The following is a 21,467-nucleotide window of genomic DNA, read 5'->3' on the forward strand; positions in this document are numbered from 1 at the left end:
GTAAATATGTACATAACACGCGACACCCCCACCCCTGTATATTCTTTTGTAAAGTATAGTAGCTGAAATGTGTTTGTCCTTCATTCTTGATTTGTTTAACTTTATAGTTGTAAATATGTATATAGATAACGCGCTGTTTTGTATTTGCTTGTGTAAGCGTACACTTGTATATATTCAATGTTATCCCGCTGGTTTATTTTGTAAAACACATGTCAATGTACCTGTCCTTTCAGTTTGAAGTTCAATAAACTTCTCTTTGTGTAGTATCTGTTCTTATCAGCTTAATATCTGATACGGATCCTATTTGGATCCAAGATATTAAACTTATTTTTGTGATGCGGCGGAGTGCTTGAAGCTTGCTTCACCTCCGCCACGGGTTGGCCCGGTATTGCACTACCTCCGGGATCGGCCCACTCACCCCCTGCGGGGTGAGTTCGACAATAAATTCAATGATAGAAGGAGTGTTCGGATTTACCCATGATACCGGGGTAAACGGCTTGGGTGCGTCGAGTGTCCGAGATGGTGGCGGCACGCCGCCCCGGCTGACGCGGTATTCGCGTGCAGGGAGTGCGCTAGCTGTGTTTACACTTACGATTGCTCTGGGAAAATAAATGTTTCCGTGTGTATTTCATATATGGAGGGTCTCTTTTATTTTGTTATGTTCACACGTACATACTCAAGTTTCTTATTTTTTTTAACGTTCCTACTCATATTAATAAAACTATTGAGGAAATTATCATTACTGTTTCGGAGGAAAGCTAGAAGTGTGTATACGATGTGTATGCATGTGCGATGTGTATGTATGTATGTGTGTAGAAGTGTGTATGTATGTGCCAAGCTATTTCCGCTTTTCGAATTCACCCGTTTCGCAACGAAAAATAAAAAAAGCCTCTAGAAAATGGGGTTTGGTTGGTGTTTCTGTTTACAGTTGCAGTGGCAAGCGAAGGCATTTTTATTTCACATCTTCACGCGGCGTCTGAACCTGAAGACGCGTGCTCTCGCCACGTCTACGCATCTACACTATTCCCCATCACAAATTAAAATCGCAAAGAACGCCACAGGACCCACTCCGCACACACCTGCTGTACGGTGGAGCGGCAAAGCCCCGATGTGCTTTTCCTATGTCCACTGACCTTTGGGGTTTGACGTCCCAAAACCACCATATGATTATGGGAAAATTTCGACCACCTGGGGTTCTTTCACGTGCACCCTAATCTGAGCACAGGGAAATGCAGCCGCCGCGGCCGGGATTCGATCCCACCACCTGCGGGTCAGCAGCCGAGTACCTTACGGCCATCAGACCACCACGGCGGGCATCGCCTTGTTGATCAAACACTTCATTTCTGAACACCATCTCATACCAGCTCATCCACCGTTGGCTCTCGTTAATTACAACGAACATCCTCGCACGCTCACCTCAATGGAATTGCCAGTTGCTGGAAGTTCCAAGAAAATTGCGCACTAGACGTTCGGACGCACCACGCACGTACCTGAAGCGACGTGGACCCCAGGACGCGTGAGATCACGCCCCGTGCGCGCTTTGCCTCCGTACCCACTCGTCACTCCTCACAGCTTCACTAAGCCGAGTATGTAGAAGTCGAAGAAGCAGAACAACAAACCAGCCAATCCCCCACAGTGGGTGTGAGCCACAAGTGAAGGTCAACAAAAACAAGCAACACCAGCGAGCGCAGTGACGAAGCTATCGTAATGGGGCGAAATAATCCACGAATATGGCTGCACGTTGACGCACGGTCGCATTTGTGCAACCACCCGTGTCTCCCGAAGACCGTCTGTCGCGCGTCTTCGACGAAAAGCGCAGGCGAGTACTTCTCCACTGATTTCCGCGACCACTTCACGACCGCCTTCGGCCGCCTCATGTCCGTCCGGCACGATCGACGGAGCGCCGCACCAGCGCCTCGTACACGCCACCATAGCACTCCTACCCCTCGGAATCAGCAAAACTCGGACGTTTTCGACCACGACAGACAGAACCTGCCGGCCCGTTGAACGCTTGAACGACATCGCAGCGTCAAGTCGCACACTCACGTTCCGTCACCCTCTGCCACATGATCCTTCATTCACCGGCTTCACAACCCACGCGGTAGACGTTTCGCACGCATTCCCGGGTCTGCCTTTCACGGCAGGACCTTCGTCGACCTCGGTGCGGTGTTCCGCCACGTCGGAACTTGCAAGGCATATGTTGAGCGTGCTGAAGCAGCCAAAGGCACCACCTTTTTGCCGATGATTGTGGGCGTCGTTGCAGAGGCGTTGCTTGGGCAGCCGGCGTAGAAGCCATGTTGGATGGGTGACGTATTCACATTTTGCACAGTCATTTTTTTTTTCCTTCCTTCCAGACTTTGGTGCTCGAGTTGGACATGTACACTATGCATCAGTTTTTAAAACAAATGCTGTAGCATCCCTCGCGACATGCCTGATAATGTTCGCCAGCAAGCATTTGGTGTGACGTCATGGGCGCATAGAGAGTACGCATGCAAGCAAGCACGCGTGGCTTCGACCTCTGGGAAAAAGAAGGTTTCAGTTTTAACATGTTTGTAAGCGAAACTAGAAACTTCAAGCGGACTGGGGATAAAAGCAATGCCGTGAAGCCAGCGCTGCCGCTGTCGGTGCACAATGCTGGTTGTGCATGGGTGGACGTCGGAATTGCTTTGCTACTGTTTGCCCGGCTTTTGGCCAGAACTAAGTACGAGGTGTGAAAGAATGAATTTTAATTACGTGCTAATGAATTGCATCGCTTCTCGGCCTTTTGGCTAAGATCAAAGGTCGAGGTAGCTGTTTCTTCACACGAGTCGCAAGTCGGACCCGGGGTCACGTCAAGCCGACGTCGACCCCCGGACCCCCCCTGCAAAGGAGTCACCCAGCCGCCCGGAGCGCTGCCGTTCCAGCCTGCAGCCCCCGGCTTCCGGTCCCGGGCCTTCCTGCTCGGCGACCCCCGCCCCATGCCTGGTGACGCACGGACCCGGATCCTGCCTGCTGCCCCGGACCTCTCCGTTCCGTTGCCTACCACCTCGCTACCGGATATCGGACCCAGCGCCTGCTGAGCCCGTCTACTAGTACGCAGCACTCCTGCGTTCCCACCAGTCACGCGCCCTTGCGTGTCCACCAGTGCCCAATATGGCTGCTCAAACAAACCTCCCGGTGAGGGAGAACTGTTTTTTCTTCAATGTGCCTGACGGTGATTTTTGTTTTGATGACCTAATTGATGCTGTTGAGCATACTGCGGGGGAAGATAGTGTGCATGTCCTCCAGCATATGGGAGGGGCGAGATTTCTTGTGTGCACGCGCACTGCTGCTCAAGCCACCAAATTAATGGTAGAGGAAGGTTTCATGGTTCGTGATGAAAAAGTAGCAGTGGAGGCAGTGGGGCCCCCGATTACGTTTGTCAATGTGTTCCGCTACCCTGCCTATCTACCCGAAGACCCCTTGGTTAATATGCTAGCCCAGTACGGGAAGGTGAAGAGCGTGGCGTTCGCGACGGTCGCAAATCGCCAAAACAAACTGAATGGCGTGCGTGTTGTGCGCATAGAAATGGTAAAACCAGTCCCCAACTTTGCGACCGTCGCCGGACACCGCGTAATGTTTGAGTACAGGGGCATGCGGCGGGTTTGCGCGAGATGTAGCGAGACGGGACACATGGCCTCTGCGTGCCAAACCCCGTTTTGTAAACGCTGTGGCACTTTTGGCCACGAGACAGAGGGGTGCGAAGCCGAATGCTTGAGATGCGGCGGCCACCACGGGACCAAGGAGTGTTTTAGGAGGCGCTCATACGCGTCAGCCGCCCGAGGGCTTTCCGCGGTCTCGAACCTCGCGTCACACCCGACTCGGGGCAGTGGCCCGTCATCCCCCAGGCCCGGAGAACAGAAGTCGCGGTTACAAGTGTTGTCACCGAAGCCTAAGCCCAGCACGGCGGCAAGGGAGTCCCTCCCCAGCGACCATGACACTGAGACCGACCTGCCCACTGGGAGTAGCAGTACGGCGACCTCATCCACCAATGAGGGAGAGCAAACTGGGAGGACAGAAGACGTCTCCACCACGTCTTCGGGAACAGAGTCGAGTGGCTCCGCCACAGATCCGGTGCTTTCGCCCCCCCCCCTCCTCGCCTGCCCCCCCGACGGCGCGGGACCAGAGCCAACCTGCGACGCCCGAGCAGACAGAGGCGGAGCTTTCTACCGAGACAGGAGAGGACTCCTCCTCCTCTCGCTCAACTCCCGCCAACGTGCTCGCCCCCGTAACCACCCAAGACTTGGAGGACGGAACCCAAGTCCCGGCCCGGGGAGAAGCGCCTATCGTGAGCCGAGGCTTCTACCTCCTTCCCGACGAGCGTGACGCCAGCTACTCCAACGCACTTTCCTCAGCGCTGACAGCGCCACGCCGGGAGAGAGATGCGACAGCAGGCCAGCCCGCGGGCCACGAGCAACGCGCGCGCTCACGTTCACGCCGACGGCACGGCGAAGATAAGAAGGAGGGTGTGCGAGAGAGAACGGCCAGCAAGGAGCTAAAGCAGCGCCGACCGGGGGTTGAAGGACGGAGCAGCGACAGCGACGCCCCGCCCCATGCAAAAACAAAGAAATTCGACTCGAGCAGCGGGGGCAAAGGGGCATCGGCCCCCTAAGCCATCGCCTTCAAGTTCCGAGCACGCGCTGCGCCGCGCCGCACCCTCGCCAGCCGTCTGGCCCCCCCACACCTCCCCTCTCGGCGCGCCTCTCCTCCTCCTCTCGGCTCTCGTCGATAATGCCCCCCCTCTCCAGAGCAGCTGCTGGCGCTCGCTCCCTCACCCGCTCCGTTGCTGTTGGATTCGTACCCTGCCGCGATAACCGATGCCCCCCCTCCGCATAGCCACGTGGAATGTGCGCGGCTTTCGGGACCGCGTCAAGCAGAGCACGGTGATTACGTACGCGAAATCCCAGGGCATCGACCTGCTGTTTATTCAAGAAGCGAATTTTCGGACCCCGCTTGACGTCACCCGATTCCGCCGCACTTGCCAGGTGGAGGGGTTATTTTCTTTAACGAATGCAAAGGCGTGTGGCGTCGGCGTCGTTTTCGTTTCGGGCCGTTGCCGGGAAAAGGCACATTGCACCTTTGGAGCTGACGGACGCATCCTCCTCCTTGACATTTTCATCGATGGACGGAAGCTCCGCGTTGTCAACCTCTACGCTCCCGTGACGCGCAATGATACGAACCGCTTCTTCCGGGAATTGCACGATTACCTGCTCGAACCCCTTCCCCACGTAGTCCTCGGTGACTTCAACTGCGTCATCGACACTACGAGGGACATCAGGGGCCCGGGGCGAGGCGGCTCAGCATACCACGCTAGGGAGCTAATAAAGATCCTACGCCACCTCAAGCTGTCGGACGCCTGGGTTCACCTTCACGGGGACGCCTTCGTGCCGACGAGGACCTCGAGAGTCACGGGTAGCCGGCTGGACCGTATATACCTTCCCGACGCATTGCTCCCTTCGCTTGCCTCGTGCGAGGTAATTGCGTTACCGGCCAGCCTGGAGAAATTGTCGGACCACGCCCCGGTGGTTATAACTGTGAGGGTGCAGCCGGGACCTCGACGGCGGGACACCGCTTGGCGCCTCGACCCGGCGATCCTTGTAGATAACGAAAGCGTCAGCAGCTTGAAGGCCCGTCTGGAGGCATCAATCTTAGCTTCCCCCTGCGAGTCCCCGGAGGCATGGGACGACCTGAAGTCGACGTGGAGGGACCTCCTGCAGCAGGAAGGTAGCGCAAGGAAAAAACGCAACACAGCCCGCTTGAACGAAATTCTACGAAGAATGCGCATCGTTCAAAGCGCCGACGCCCTTACTGCGTGCACCCGTGACTACCTTCACTCGCTTCAGGTCCAGCACGACCGAATTCTCAGAACGTCCGCCCGGGAAGCCCGTAGAGCACGCGCCGTCTCGGGAGACCTGCCGGAGGTTGACCTATGCGAGATCAACGGGAATGGGTCCGTGCGCATCACGGAAGCTCTCCGCCCTGATGGCACAACTACGTCAGACCCAGCTGAAATAGAGGCCGCGTTTTTCGACCACTTCAGGCTAGCTTTCAGCGAACCTGACCCGGCGGAATCGCACCCAGACCCGGCCCTTATTAGAGACCTATGCCAGAAGCTGCAACGTTTGGAAGCTGACGAGTGTGTGACCCTGTGCGCCCCGGCCTCGCTTGACGAAGTCCGCCGGGCAGTCGCGTCGATGCCTCCCAACGCAGCACCGGGCACAGACGGCCTGACGGCGGGGTTCTATATGACGTTTTTTGATGTCCTGGGCTACCCTCTTCTCAAGGTCGTCAACATGGTAATTGGGAAGCGTGCCAAGCCAGCCTCCTTCGGTGCGGGGCGCATCGTCCTGATCCTGAAAGACGGCGCGCCCTCAAACGACCCGTCATCATGGCGCCCGATCACTCTGCTAAACGTGGACTACAAGATCGTGGCGTCCATCTTGAACTCAAGGCTGAAGACCTTCCTGCCTGACATGATCGCCCCGCACCAGTCCTGCGCCGTCCCAGGGCGCTCAATGTACGCCAATCTCACCCTGACAAGAGATGTATTCGAGTTCGCCTCCTGCAAACGCATCGCGGGGGCCTTCCTGTCCCTCGATCAGGCGAAGGCTTTTGACAGGGTGAGACACTCGTACCTGCTGGACGTGCTACGCGAGTTTGGCCTCCCGCCAGACTTTGTCGAAGTCATAGCGTTGATATACACGGATCTGCAGTGCTGCGTAGTGGTTAACGGCACCACGACGACCCCCTTTGCTTACACTAGAGGGATCAGGCAAGGGTGCCCCCTAGGCCCAACCCTATTCGTCTGCTCAATCGAGCCACTGATCACCTCGGTCGCCTGTGACGGCCCCATTAAGGGCCTGCCTCTAACAGGCCAGGAGGAGCTTAAAGTCCTTGCCTTCGCAGACGATATCTCTCTCTTCCTGAGAGACGCACGCAGCCTCGCCCGATTCCGCCAGGTATTTAGCGCCTACGCAGCGGTATCTGGAGCAGCACTAAACGAAGCGAAGAGCAAGGCTTTACTCTTCGGCCCTTTTCCTGCCGAGGTCGTCGAGCCGATTGTGGCAGTATCGACGGTGAAGGTGCTGGGGGTCCTGTTCACCTGCGAGGGCGTGGCGGCATCCACGTGGTCGAGAGTACTGAGCAGGGCACAGCTCTTCATAGAGCGAGCCAAACTCCACGAGCTCACGTTGCGAGATAAGGCCATTGCGGTTAAGACGAGCGTGTGCGCCCTCGCCTCCCACGTTTCCCGCATCGCCGTCATGCCCTCAAGAATCGCCAGCGCCCTTAACAAGGGCATCACCGCGTTCATGTGGGAAGGCAAGCCCCCACCCGTCAGGCGTCACCTTTTGCAGCTCTCTCCATGCGATGGTGGTCTCGGGCTTCCCCACGCACAGACCACGGGCAAAATCCTGGCTCTTAAGACTGCCCGAACCCTGGCGAAGGCAAGCGCGTATGCCGGCAGGAACCTGCTTCTTTATTGGGCAAGCGTGCGTAACAGCTGGCTGGACGCAGGCAGTTACCGCGGTCCGTTCGCTGAGTCTCCCTCCCCCTTCTACAGGGCGGCAGAGGCGACAATGCGTATGCTCACCCGCGAAGCCCCTGGCTGCGAGATAGACTCAGACCCGCCAGCCAGACTGATCGAGACCCTCACAGCCAACCAGCTCCACGATGAAGACAGGCGCCGGGCGAAGCGAGCGACACGGGAAATTGCCGCACTCGGCCACGACGCCCCCCGTGAGGTGCAAGACTTCATATGGAAACGTGCATGGGAAGTCCTCCCCACGCGGCAGAGACTGCACCGCCTCGGCATCGTCCCCGACGCCCGTTGCCCGAACTGCCAGCACCAAGAGACCCTCAAACACGCTCTGTTCGACTGCGTGGCCGCGCGACCCGTGTGGCGCTTGACCGCGCGCTCCTTCGGCATTCGCCCCCCTCCTTATCACAGGCGCAATAAAGGCCGCTTCGCGAAACTCGTCGTCGCCATCACCCTTTTCGTGATCTGGCAACGGCGATCACTGGCCGAAGCGAAGAAGAGGCCTGTGAGGGCGGCGTATCCCGCCATGAGTAAAATCAGGAGGCTGCTGTGGGCGCACCTCTCCGAGCAACTTGAAGCCAGCGGCGAAGAAACGTTCCTCCGCCGTTGGCACACCAGGTTTTTTTTCTTGAGGGACGGCAAACTGGTCGCCCCGATAATTGTTTACTAATGGGCCCCTCCCTGCCTCTTTAGTGTTTTTGCGCCGCAACTCGCCCCTCCCCCCCCCCCTTTTTTTTCTGCGTCCCGGCACTATGAAGCCGCTTCTCGCACCCGCTGTTTAGCGCCGTCAGGCACAACTTTCGCGGCGCGTAGGGACGCCGCAGAGGCGCATCACACGTAACTCCGGGCGCGTCACAATGTCACGCGATACGCAGCGCCTGACGGCGTGTTATTAACCGCGGTCTTACCCAATGAGACCGCGCGGTCAAATGTGTCTTGTACATATTTGTATATAATTGTTTGTATATATAGCAATGTATATTCTAAGTTCCTATGTATTGTATATATGTATATAGCTGCTCATATCCGTCTTTGTTTCTTTAATTTCAAATTGTTCACATAAGCAACTGAGCACTCCCTTGTTTTGATGACGTCCTTTAGTGTTGTTCGTTTCTTTCTTTTGTGATCATAACCCCGTTCATTTATGTTCCCCTTAAGTCACCCCTGTAACCAGCCCAATTGTCGGCTGAGTATTGTGTTGATCAGTGTTTTCTTGATTTGTCAAGAGATCAATAAATTCTCTTTGTGTAGTATCTGTTCTTATCAGCTTAATATCTGATACGGATCCTATTTGGATCCAAGATATTAAACTTATTTTTGTGATGCGGCGGAGTGCTTGAAGCTTGCTTCACCTCCGCCACGGGTTGGCCCGGTATTGCACTACCTCCGGGATCGGCCCACTCACCCCCTGCGGGGTGAGTTCGACAATAAATTCAATGATAGAAGGAGTGTTCGGATTTACCCATGATACCGGGGTAAACGGCTTGGGTGCGTCGAGTGTCCGAGACGGTGGCGGCACGCCGCCCCGGCTGACGCGGTATTCGCGTGCAGGGAGTGCGCTAGCTGTGTTTACACTTACGATTGCTCTGGGAAAATAAATGTTTCCGTGTGTATTTCATATATGGAGGGTCTCTTTTATTTTGTTATGTTCACACGTACATACTCAAGTTTCTTATTTTTTTTAACGTTCCTACTCATATTAATAAAACTATTGAGGAAATTATCATTACTGTTTCGGAGGAAAGCTAGAAGTGTGTATACGATGTGTATGCATGTGCGATGTGTATGTATGTATGTGTGTAGAAGTGTGTATGTATGTGCCAAGCTATTTCCGCTTTTCGAATTCACCCGTTTCGCAACGAAAAATAAAAAAAGCCTCTAGAAAATGGGGTTTGGTTGGTGTTTCTGTTTACAGTTGCAGTGGCAAGCGAAGGCATTTTTATTTCACATCTTCACGCGGCGTCTGAACCTGAAGACGCGTGCTCTCGCCACGTCTACGCATCTACACTATTCCCCATCACAAATTAAAATCGCAAAGAACGCCACAGGACCCACTCCGCACACACCTGCTGTACGGTGGAGCGGCAAAGCCCCGATGTGCTTTTCCTATGTCCACTGACCTTTGGGGTTTGACGTCCCAAAACCACCATATGATTATGGGAAAATTTCGACCACCTGGGGTTCTTTCACGTGCACCCTAATCTGAGCACAGGGAAATGCAGCCGCCGCGGCCGGGATTCGATCCCACCACCTGCGGGTCAGCAGCCGAGTACCTTACGGCCATCAGACCACCACGGCGGGCATCGCCTTGTTGATCAAACACTTCATTTCTGAACACCATCTCATACCAGCTCATCCACCGTTGGCTCTCGTTAATTACAACGAACATCCTCGCACGCTCACCTCAATGGAATTGCCAGTTGCTGGAAGTTCCAAGAAAATTGCGCACTAGACGTTCGGACGCACCACGCACGTACCTGAAGCGACGTGGACCCCAGGACGCGTGAGATCACGCCCCGTGCGCGCTTTGCCTCCGTACCCACTCGTCACTCCTCACAGCTTCACTAAGCCGAGTATGTAGAAGTCGAAGAAGCAGAACAACAAACCAGCCAATCCCCCACAGTGGGTGTGAGCCACAAGTGAAGGTCAACAAAAACAAGCAACACCAGCGAGCGCAATGACGAAGCTATCGTAATGGGGCGAAATAATCCACGAATATGGCTGCACGTTGACGCACGGTCGCATTTGTGCAACCACCCGTGTCTCCCGAAGACCGTCTGTCGCGCGTCTTCGACGAAAAGCGCAGGCGAGTACTTCTCCACTGATTTCCGCGACCACTTCACGACCGCCTTCGGCCGCCTCATGTCCGTCCGGCACGATCGACGGAGCGCCGCACCAGCGCCTCGTACACGCCACCATAGCACTCCTACCCCTCGGAATCAGCAAAACTCGGACGTTTTCGACCACGACAGACAGAACCTGCCGGCCCGTTGAACGCTTGAACGACATCGCAGCGTCAAGTCGCACACTCACGTTCCGTCACCCTCTGCCACATGATCCTTCATTCACCGGCTTCACAACCCACGCGGTAGACGTTTCGCACGCATTCCCGGGTCTGCCTTTCACGGCAGGACCTTCGTCGACCTCGGTGCGGTGTTCCGCCACGTCGGAACTTGCAAGGCATATGTTGAGCGTGCTGAAGCAGCCAAAGGCACCACCTTTTTGCCGATGATTGTGGGCGTCGTTGCAGAGGCGTTGCTTGGGCAGCCGGCGTAGAAGCCATGTTGGATGGGTGACGTATTCACATTTTGCACAGTCATTTTTTTTTTTTTCCTTCCTTCCAGACTTTGGTGCTCGAGTTGGACATGTACACTATGCATCAGTTTTTAAAACAAATGCTGTAGCATCCCTCGCGACATGCCTGATAATGTTCGCCAGCAAGCATTTGGTGTGACGTCATGGGCGCATAGAGAGTACGCATGCAAGCAAGCACGCGTGGCTTCGACCTCTGGGAAAAAGAAGGTTTCAGTTTTAACATGTTTGTAAGCGAAACTAGAAACTTCAAGCGGACTGGGGATAAAAGCAATGCCGTGAAGCCAGCGCTGCCGCTGTCGGTGCACAATGCTGGTTGTGCATGGGTGGACGTCGGAATTGCTTTGCTACTGTTTGCCCGGCTTTTGGCCAGAACTAAGTACGAGGTGTGAAAGAATGAATTTTAATTACGTGCTAATGAATTGCATCGCTTCTCGGCCTTTTGGCTAAGATCAAAGGTCGAGGTAGCTGTTTCTTCACACGAGTCGCAAGTCGGACCCGGGGTCACGTCAAGCCGACGTCGACCCCCGGACCCCCCCTGCAAAGGAGTCACCCAGCCGCCCGGAGCGCTGCCGTTCCAGCCTGCAGCCCCCGGCTTCCGGTCCCGGGCCTTCCTGCTCGGCGACCCCCGCCCCATGCCTGGTGACGCACGGACCCGGATCCTGCCTGCTGCCCCGGACCTCTCCGTTCCGTTGCCTACCACCTCGCTACCGGATATCGGACCCAGCGCCTGCTGAGCCCGTCTACTAGTACGCAGCACTCCTGCGTTCCCACCAGTCACGCGCCCTTGCGTGTCCACCAGTGCCCAATATGGCTGCTCAAACAAACCTCCCGGTGAGGGAGAACTGTTTTTTCTTCAATGTGCCTGACGGTGATTTTTGTTTTGATGACCTAATTGATGCTGTTGAGCATACTGCGGGGGAAGATAGTGTGCATGTCCTCCAGCATATGGGAGGGGCGAGATTTCTTGTGTGCACGCGCACTGCTGCTCAAGCCACCAAATTAATGGTAGAGGAAGGTTTCATGGTTCGTGATGAAAAAGTAGCAGTGGAGGCAGTGGGGCCCCCGATTACGTTTGTCAATGTGTTCCGCTACCCTGCCTATCTACCCGAAGACCCCTTGGTTAATATGCTAGCCCAGTACGGGAAGGTGAAGAGCGTGGCGTTCGCGACGGTCGCAAATCGCCAAAACAAACTGAATGGCGTGCGTGTTGTGCGCATAGAAATGGTAAAACCAGTCCCCAACTTTGCGACCGTCGCCGGACACCGCGTAATGTTTGAGTACAGGGGCATGCGGCGGGTTTGCGCGAGATGTAGCGAGACGGGACACATGGCCTCTGCGTGCCAAACCCCGTTTTGTAAACGCTGTGGCACTTTTGGCCACGAGACAGAGGGGTGCGAAGCCGAATGCTTGAGATGCGGCGGCCACCACGGGACCAAGGAGTGTTTTAGGAGGCGCTCATACGCGTCAGCCGCCCGAGGGCTTTCCGCGGTCTCGAACCTCGCGTCACACCCGACTCGGGGCAGTGGCCCGTCATCCCCCAGGCCCGGAGAACAGAAGTCGCGGTTACAAGTGTTGTCACCGAAGCCTAAGCCCAGCACGGCGGCAAGGGAGTCCCTCCCCAGCGACCATGACACTGAGACCGACCTGCCCACTGGGAGTAGCAGTACGGCGACCTCATCCACCAATGAGGGAGAGCAAACTGGGAGGACAGAAGACGTCTCCACCACGTCTTCGGGAACAGAGTCGAGTGGCTCCGCCACAGATCCGGTGCTTTCGCCCCCCCCCTCCTCGCCTGCCCCCCCGACGGCGCGGGACCAGAGCCAACCTGCGACGCCCGAGCAGACAGAGGCGGAGCTTTCTACCGAGACAGGAGAGGACTCCTCCTCCTCTCGCTCAACTCCCGCCAACGTGCTCGCCCCCGTAACCACCCAAGACTTGGAGGACGGAACCCAAGTCCCGGCCCGGGGAGAAGCGCCTATCGTGAGCCGAGGCTTCTACCTCCTTCCCGACGAGCGTGACGCCAGCTACTCCAACGCACTTTCCTCAGCGCTGACAGCGCCACGCCGGGAGAGAGATGCGACAGCAGGCCAGCCCGCGGGCCACGAGCAACGCGCGCGCTCACGTTCACGCCGACGGCACGGCGAAGATAAGAAGGAGGGTGTGCGAGAGAGAACGGCCAGCAAGGAGCTAAAGCAGCGCCGACCGGGGGTTGAAGGACGGAGCAGCGACAGCGACGCCCCGCCCCATGCAAAAACAAAGAAATTCGACTCGAGCAGCGGGGGCAAAGGGGCATCGGCCCCCTAAGCCATCGCCTTCAAGTTCCGAGCACGCGCTGCGCCGCGCCGCACCCTCGCCAGCCGTCTGGCCCCCCCACACCTCCCCTCTCGGCGCGCCTCTCCTCCTCCTCTCGGCTCTCGTCGATAATGCCCCCCCTCTCCAGAGCAGCTGCTGGCGCTCGCTCCCTCACCCGCTCCGTTGCTGTTGGATTCGTACCCTGCCGCGATAACCGATGCCCCCCCCTCCGCATAGCCACGTGGAATGTGCGCGGCTTTCGGGACCGCGTCAAGCAGAGCACGGTGATTACGTACGCGAAATCCCAGGGCATCGACCTGCTGTTTATTCAAGAAGCGAATTTTCGGACCCCGCTTGACGTCACCCGATTCCGCCGCACTTGCCAGGTGGAGGGGTTATTTTCTTTAACGAATGCAAAGGCGTGTGGCGTCGGCGTCGTTTTCGTTTCGGGCCGTTGCCGGGAAAAGGCACATTGCACCTTTGGAGCTGACGGACGCATCCTCCTCCTTGACATTTTCATCGATGGACGGAAGCTCCGCGTTGTCAACCTCTACGCTCCCGTGACGCGCAATGATACGAACCGCTTCTTCCGGGAATTGCACGATTACCTGCTCGAACCCCTTCCCCACGTAGTCCTCGGTGACTTCAACTGCGTCATCGACACTACGAGGGACATCAGGGGCCCGGGGCGAGGCGGCTCAGCATACCACGCTAGGGAGCTAATAAAGATCCTACGCCACCTCAAGCTGTCGGACGCCTGGGTTCACCTTCACGGGGACGCCTTCGTGCCGACGAGGACCTCGAGAGTCACGGGTAGCCGGCTGGACCGTATATACCTTCCCGACGCATTGCTCCCTTCGCTTGCCTCGTGCGAGGTAATTGCGTTACCGGCCAGCCTGGAGAAATTGTCGGACCACGCCCCGGTGGTTATAACTGTGAGGGTGCAGCCGGGACCTCGACGGCGGGACACCGCTTGGCGCCTCGACCCGGCGATCCTTGTAGATAACGAAAGCGTCAGCAGCTTGAAGGCCCGTCTGGAGGCATCAATCTTAGCTTCCCCCTGCGAGTCCCCGGAGGCATGGGACGACCTGAAGTCGACGTGGAGGGACCTCCTGCAGCAGGAAGGTAGCGCAAGGAAAAAACGCAACACAGCCCGCTTGAACGAAATTCTACGAAGAATGCGCATCGTTCAAAGCGCCGACGCCCTTACTGCGTGCACCCGTGACTACCTTCACTCGCTTCAGGTCCAGCACGACCGAATTCTCAGAACGTCCGCCCGGGAAGCCCGTAGAGCACGCGCCGTCTCGGGAGACCTGCCGGAGGTTGACCTACGCGAGATCAACGGGAATGGGTCCGTGCGCATCACGGAAGCTCTCCGCCCTGATGGCACAACTACGTCAGACCCAGCTGAAATAGAGGCCGCGTTTTTCGACCACTTCAGGCTAGCTTTCAGCGAACCTGACCCGGCGGAATCGCACCCAGACCCGGCCCTTATTAGAGACCTATGCCAGAAGCTGCAACGTTTGGAAGCTGACGAGTGTGTGACCCTGTGCGCCCCGGCCTCGCTTGACGAAGTCCGCCGGGCAGTCGCGTCGATGCCTCCCAACGCAGCACCGGGCACAGACGGCCTGACGGCGGGGTTCTATATGACGTTTTTTGATGTCCTGGGCTACCCTCTTCTCAAGGTCGTCAACATGGTAATTGGGAAGCGTGCCAAGCCAGCCTCCTTCGGTGCGGGGCGCATCGTCCTGATCCTGAAAGACGGCGCGCCCTCAAACGACCCGTCATCATGGCGCCCGATCACTCTGCTAAACGTGGACTACAAGATCGTGGCGTCCATCTTGAACTCAAGGCTGAAGACCTTCCTGCCTGACATGATCGCCCCGCACCAGTCCTGCGCCGTCCCAGGGCGCTCAATGTACGCCAATCTCACCCTGACAAGAGATGTATTCGAGTTCGCCTCCTGCAAACGCATCGCGGGGGCCTTCCTGTCCCTCGATCAGGCGAAGGCTTTTGACAGGGTGAGACACTCGTACCTGCTGGACGTGCTACGCGAGTTTGGCCTCCCGCCAGACTTTGTCGAAGTCATAGCGTTGATATACACGGATCTGCAGTGCTGCGTAGTGGTTAACGGCACCACGACGACCCCCTTTGCTTACACTAGAGGGATCAGGCAAGGGTGCCCCCTAGGCCCAACCCTATTCGTCTGCTCAATCGAGCCACTGATCACCTCGGTCGCCTGTGACGGCCCCATTAAGGGCCTGCCTCTAACAGGCCAGGAGGAGCTTAAAGTCCTTGCCTTCGCAGACGATATCTCTCTCTTCCTGAGAGACGCACGCAGCCTCGCCCGATTCCGCCAGGTATTTAGCGCCTACGCAGCGGTATCTGGAGCAGCACTAAACGAAGCGAAGAGCAAGGCTTTACTCTTCGGCCCTTTTCCTGCCGAGGTCGTCGAGCCGATTGTGGCAGTATCGACGGTGAAGGTGCTGGGGGTCCTGTTCACCTGCGAGGGCGTGGCGGCATCCACGTGGTCGAGAGTACTGAGCAGGGCACAGCTCTTCATAGAGCGAGCCAAACTCCACGAGCTCACGTTGCGAGATAAGGCCATTGCGGTTAAGACGAGCGTGTGCGCCCTCGCCTCCCACGTTTCCCGCATCGCCGTCATGCCCTCAAGAATCGCCAGCGCCCTTAACAAGGGCATCACCGCGTTCATGTGGGAAGGCAAGCCCCCACCCGTCAGGCGTCACCTTTTGCAGCTCTCTCCATGCGATGGTGGTCTCGGGCTTCCCCACGCACAGACCACGGGCAAAATCCTGGCTCTTAAGACTGCCCGAACCCTGGCGAAGGCAAGCGCGTATGCCGGCAGGAACCTGCTTCTTTATTGGGCAAGCGTGCGTAACAGCTGGCTGGACGCAGGCAGTTACCGCGGTCCGTTCGCTGAGTCTCCCTCCCCCTTCTACAGGGCGGCAGAGGCGACAATGCGTATGCTCACCCGCGAAGCCCCTGGCTGCGAGATAGACTCAGACCCGCCAGCCAGACTGATCGAGACCCTCACAGCCAACCAGCTCCACGATGAAGACAGGCGCCGGGCGAAGCGAGCGACACGGGAAATTGCCGCACTCGGCCACGACGCCCCCCGTGAGGTGCAAGACTTCATATGGAAACGTGCATGGGAAGTCCTCCCCACGCGGCAGAGACTGCACCGCCTCGGCATCGTCCCCGACGCCCGTTGCCCGAACTGCCAGCACCAAGAGACCCTCAAACACGCTCTGTTCGACTGCGTGGCCGCGCGACCCGTGTGGCGCTTGACCGCGCGCTCCTTCGGCATTCGCCCCCCTCCTTATCACAGGCGCAATAAAGGCCGCTTCGCGAAACTCGTCGTCGCCATCACCCTTTTCGTGATCTGGCAACGGCGATCACTGGCCGAAGCGAAGAAGAGGCCTGTGAGGGCGGCGTATCCCGCCATGAGTAAAATCAGGAGGCTGCTGTGGGCGCACCTCTCCGAGCAACTTGAAGCCAGCGGCGAAGAAACGTTCCTCCGCCGTTGGCACACCAGGTTTTTTTTCTTGAGGGACGGCAAACTGGTCGCCCCGATAATTGTTTACTAATGGGCCCCTCCCTGCCTCTTTAGTGTTTTTGCGCCGCAACTCGCCCCTCCCCCCCCCCCTTTTTTTTCTGCGTCCCGGCACTATGAAGCCGCTTCTCGCACCCGCTGTTTAGCGCCGTCAGGCACAACTTTCGCGGCGCGTAGGGACGCCGCAGAGGCGCATCACACGTAACTCCGGGCGCGTCACAATGTCACGCGATACGCAGCGCCTGACGGCGTGTTATTAACCGCGGTCTTACCCAATGAGACCGCGCGGTCAAATGTGTCTTGTACATATTTGTATATAATTGTTTGTATTGAAAGACGCAGGCAGACTAGGTACGGCGAGCAGGCAGGGCGAGCAGAAGCGTTTATTCTGCGATGTCTGGCTCGGCTCAGAACCACACCAAGAGAGAGAACGATGATGATGGGTATGTGCAAGTGAGAACGATGATGATGGGTATGTGCAAGTGAGAACGATCAAATGCTTGGAATGTGCTTACAATTTCCCCCCCCCTCTGCGAAGCGGCCAACCTGGCCGCCAGTCAGAGATCGGCCGAACGAGTAACAAAAGGCTTCATGCGTGAGACGTGAACTATTTCCGTGCTGCGCAGACGGCGGTCAGTGACAGACTGAAGCGGGGTGACGAGGTAGTTAACTGGAGATGTCTGTCGTACAACGGTGTATGGGCCAACATACCGGTGAAGAAATTTCTCGCAAAGGCCCGACGCTCGAACCGGGGTCCATAGTAAAACCTTATCGCCAGCATTAAAGGCCACGTCGCGTCGTTTTTTATCACAGCGATGTTTTCTCTCCTTTTGGGTTGCTTCCGTGTTTTTGCGAGCAATTTCACGGCATTGTGTGACTCGGGCTGCGAACTCTTCTGGGAGCGAGGTACTGCTTGGAGCCGGTGCAAAGAAAAATGCCGTGTCGAAGACCGAGGAGGCAGATCGGCCGTACACGAGAAAAAACGGGCTGTAGCCAGTTGATCGTTGTACCGCAGTATTGTATGCGAAGGTGACAAACGGTAAAATGTTATCCCAATTTTTGTGGTCAGGATGCAAGTACATCGATATCATGTCAGAGAGTGTTCGGTGGAAGCGCTCGGTAAGGCCATTCGTTTGCGGATGGTATGTAGAAGTGGTTTTATGCACTGTATTGCACGCCTGCAGGACTTCATCCAGGACCTTGGAAAGGAAGGCTTTGCCACGGTCACTCAAAAGGACGCGAGGGGCTCCGTGGCGCAAGACGATGGAGTTCAAGAAAAAATTGGCGATTTCTGTGGCGGTAGCAGAATGAAGAGGTGAAGTCTCGGCGTATCTTGTTTGATGGTCGACTGCAGTGACGATCCAACGGTGACCGGAAGGTGTCAACGGCAAAGGACCATACAAGTCTATTCCGACAAATTCGAATGGTGTGGTGGGACAGGGAAGAGGCTGAAGGAAACCAGCAGGCGGGGATGTGGATCGCTTGCGGTGCTGACACAACGCGCACGAGCCCACGTATTTGGCCACCGTTGTGGACAAGCCAGGCCAGAAGCAGCGCGTCTTGATGCGATCGTAGGTCTTGTGGAAGCCTAGATGACCGGCAGCAATATCATCGTGGAATGCTTCCAAAACTCGAAGACGAAGGCAGCGGGGAAGAACTGGCACCCACTTGTTACCGGTGGGATGGTAAATGTAGCGCTTAAGCACACCGTCCTGAAGGCGAAATTGTCGAAGCTGGCGTCGCAAGCGGCTGTTGGGTGGTTTAGTGACACCGCGAAGGCGATCAATGAAAGACCGACAGTAGGAATCTGCCAGCTGAAGTGAACGTAAATCGGAGTTCGAAGATAGCTGCATTGGATCCAGCGATGCGAGCGATACGTGTTGTGAGGCAAGCTGGGTGTCAGAGTCATTCGAACGCGATGCGGTGGACGTATTGTCACGAGAGAGCGAAAGTGGGCACCGGGACAGCGCGTCGGCATCATGATGACATTTGCCAGACTTGTACGTAACTGTAAAGTCGTACTCTTGTAAGCGCAGTATCCAGCGCGCAAGACGTCCTGACATATTCTTCATTGATGAAAGCCAACAGAGTGCGTGGTGGTCGGTGATGATGGTGAAGTGCCGACCGTAGAGATACGGGCGGAATTTCTGTATCGACCATACGATAGCCAAGCACTCCTGCTCCGTGATGGTGTAATTCCGCTCAGCTGTTGACAGAGTCCGGCTAGCGTAGGCCACAACCTGCTCTTTAGAGGTGGAATCACGCTGCAGAAGGACTGCTCCAATGCCTTGTGCGCTTGCGTCAGTATGGAGTATGGTAGGCGCTCTCTCATCGAAGTGGCGCAGCACTGGTCCGGAAGTCAGGCGTTCTTTCAAAATTTCAAATGCAGATTCGCAGTCGTTGGACCATGAGAAAGGAGCACCAGTGGCCAATAACTTATTTAGCGGAGCCGCTAAGGTAGCAAAGTTGCGTATAAAGCGACGAAAATAGGACGCGAGACCAAGAAAGCTGCGCAACGTCTTTTGGTTGGACGGTCGAGGGAACTGTAGCACAGCTGCGATCTTCTCGGGATCTGGTTGGATTCCGTCTTTGGAAACGACGTGACCGAGGACTTTGATGCTTTTGCTGGCAAATGTACACTTCTTTGTATTTATCTGAAGGCCAGCCTTGGAGAGACATTGTAGCACCTCGTCTAATCGTTGAAGATGTTGGGCAAAGGTACTTGAAAAAACAACGATATCATCTAAGTAACAGAGGCAGGTCTTCCATTTTAGGCCACGAAGAACAGTATCAATCATTCGCTCAAACGTGGCTGGAGCGTTGCACAAGCCGAATGGCATTACATTAAATTCATAAAGGCCGTCCGGTGTGGCAAATGCAGTTTTTTCTTTGTCAGCCTCGTTCATGGGGATTTGCCAGTAACCTGATCGTAAGTCAAGGCTCGAAAAATAGTTCGCCCCTTGCAGTGTGTCTAAAGCGTCATCAATTCTAGGCATAGGATATACGTCCTTGCGTGTGATCTTATTTAACGCGCGGTAGTCAATGCAAAAACGAACAGAGCCATCCTTCTTTTTAACTAAAACGACTGGAGATGCCCAGGAACTCGAAGAAGGTCGTATTATATTTCGCGATAGCATCTCGTTCACTTCTTTTTCAATTATTTCTCTCTCTGATTGCGAAACCCGATATGGGCGACGGCGTATCACACGAGAACCGTCGGTTTCAATGCGATGTACAGCCGCGGAAGTCTGACTCAGTGTTGTGGTACAGCTATCAAAGCAGGCTTTGTGCTTAGCCAAAAGGGCCAATAGTGCTTCAGACTGTTTTGGTGTGAGGTCTGAACCAATGACAGGTCGAAAAGGGAAAGAACGTGAACCTGGAGCTGGTACTGGTGACGAAGACGGGCAGAGTGTCGCGATGGAGGTCAATGGAGAGAAGTCAATCTTTGCCACTGTCATTCCCTTGGGCAGCAGCACAGATTCTGCAGTTGTGTTAGAAACGGGCAGAAAAGCGCAGCCAGAGGAAAACCGGAGGAGGCAAGAGGCGACGAGAATTCCACGGGAGGTGCAGCGAAACGAAGGAGCCACAAGTGCATCACCGTCGGTTACTTGGGTAGATGCGACAGCTATCACGTGTTCGTGACCAGGGTGCAGGACGCAGTCTTCAACAATGACCAAGTTGGAGATCGAGGGTGATGAAACTGGAATGGGCGCATCCGTTGTATCCGTTATGTGAATGACGTTCTCTTTAAAGGATATAACAGCGGAAGCAGAATGCAGAAAGTCCCAACCAAGGATAAGTTCATGAATGCACGTGGGCAACACAATCATCTCGATGTGGTGACGTATACCATCAATAGAAACACGAGCCGTACACTGTCCGTCAGGTTGAATCAGCACGTTATTTGCCCCACGCAACACAGGTCCCGCATAGGGCGTTCTGACTTTACGGAGGCGCGAGCACAAGTCACTACGCAAAACAGAAGTGGTTGCACCGGTGTCAACGAGAGCTTGCACAGGAATACCTTCAATAGTCACTGACAACATATTAGCTGGGCGAACAGGAGGTATTTTTGTTGGTCGACGGGACGCAGTTTTCCCTCCAAAAACTGCAATCCTTAGTTTTCCGAAGATTGGTCAACAGGACGGGAGATGATTGGACGAAGTGGCGATGCGGAGCGGCGATAGGGCGATGGAGAGCGTCGTCTGGAGGAGCGGTATTCCTGATGTTGACGAGGGGACACTGGAGGAGACGGAGACCGGTACTGCGCGGACGGGTAGGTGTCTGGAGCATAAAGATCTGGTCTTCGGAACCGGTCTCGTTCGAACTCAGCATAGCCTCGTCGTTCCTCTTGCTGGCGGCGACGGCAGTAACGAGAAATGTGGCCTCGTATACCGCAGTAAAAGCAAACAGGACGGGATTGACGCCACTGAGGATACAAGGGTGCAGCAGTCATTCCACCTCGCATAGCAGCCAAATGGCTACTAGCAGTATCCGTAGAGCTAGATGCCCCGGGAGCCGGCGGAATCGCAGCGATCTCCGCATATGTGGGCATTACCGTTTGAACAACCGGTGCTGCCGGTGTCGACCTGGGCGTCACATCGGCGTATGTGGGCATCGGGCGTGCTGGCGGAGCGACCGGGGATGTCGGTGTCGCCATTGCCGCTAACTCCTGCTTAACAAGATTCCGCAGGTCGAATGGTGGAGACGGAGCGGAGGCGACAGTGGACC

General features: G+C 56.1%; 1 non-coding gene and 1 pseudogene across 1 annotated transcript; both read left to right on the forward strand.

The window, feature by feature from the left end:
* Positions 1 to 228: 228 nt before the first annotated feature.
* Positions 229 to 419, forward strand: LOC142766182 (U2 spliceosomal RNA). Its single transcript, XR_012884426.1, has one exon. It is a non-coding gene; the product is annotated as a U2 spliceosomal RNA (small nuclear RNA).
* Positions 420 to 8,783: 8,364 nt separating this feature from the next.
* Positions 8,784 to 8,961, forward strand: LOC142766137 (U2 spliceosomal RNA; annotated as a pseudogene).
* Positions 8,962 to 21,467: the final 12,506 nt, after the last annotated feature.

Source organism: Rhipicephalus microplus, chromosome 6, assembly GCF_043290135.1.
Source record: "Rhipicephalus microplus isolate Deutch F79 chromosome 6, USDA_Rmic, whole genome shotgun sequence".
NCBI lineage: Eukaryota > Metazoa > Arthropoda > Arachnida > Ixodida > Ixodidae > Rhipicephalus > Rhipicephalus microplus.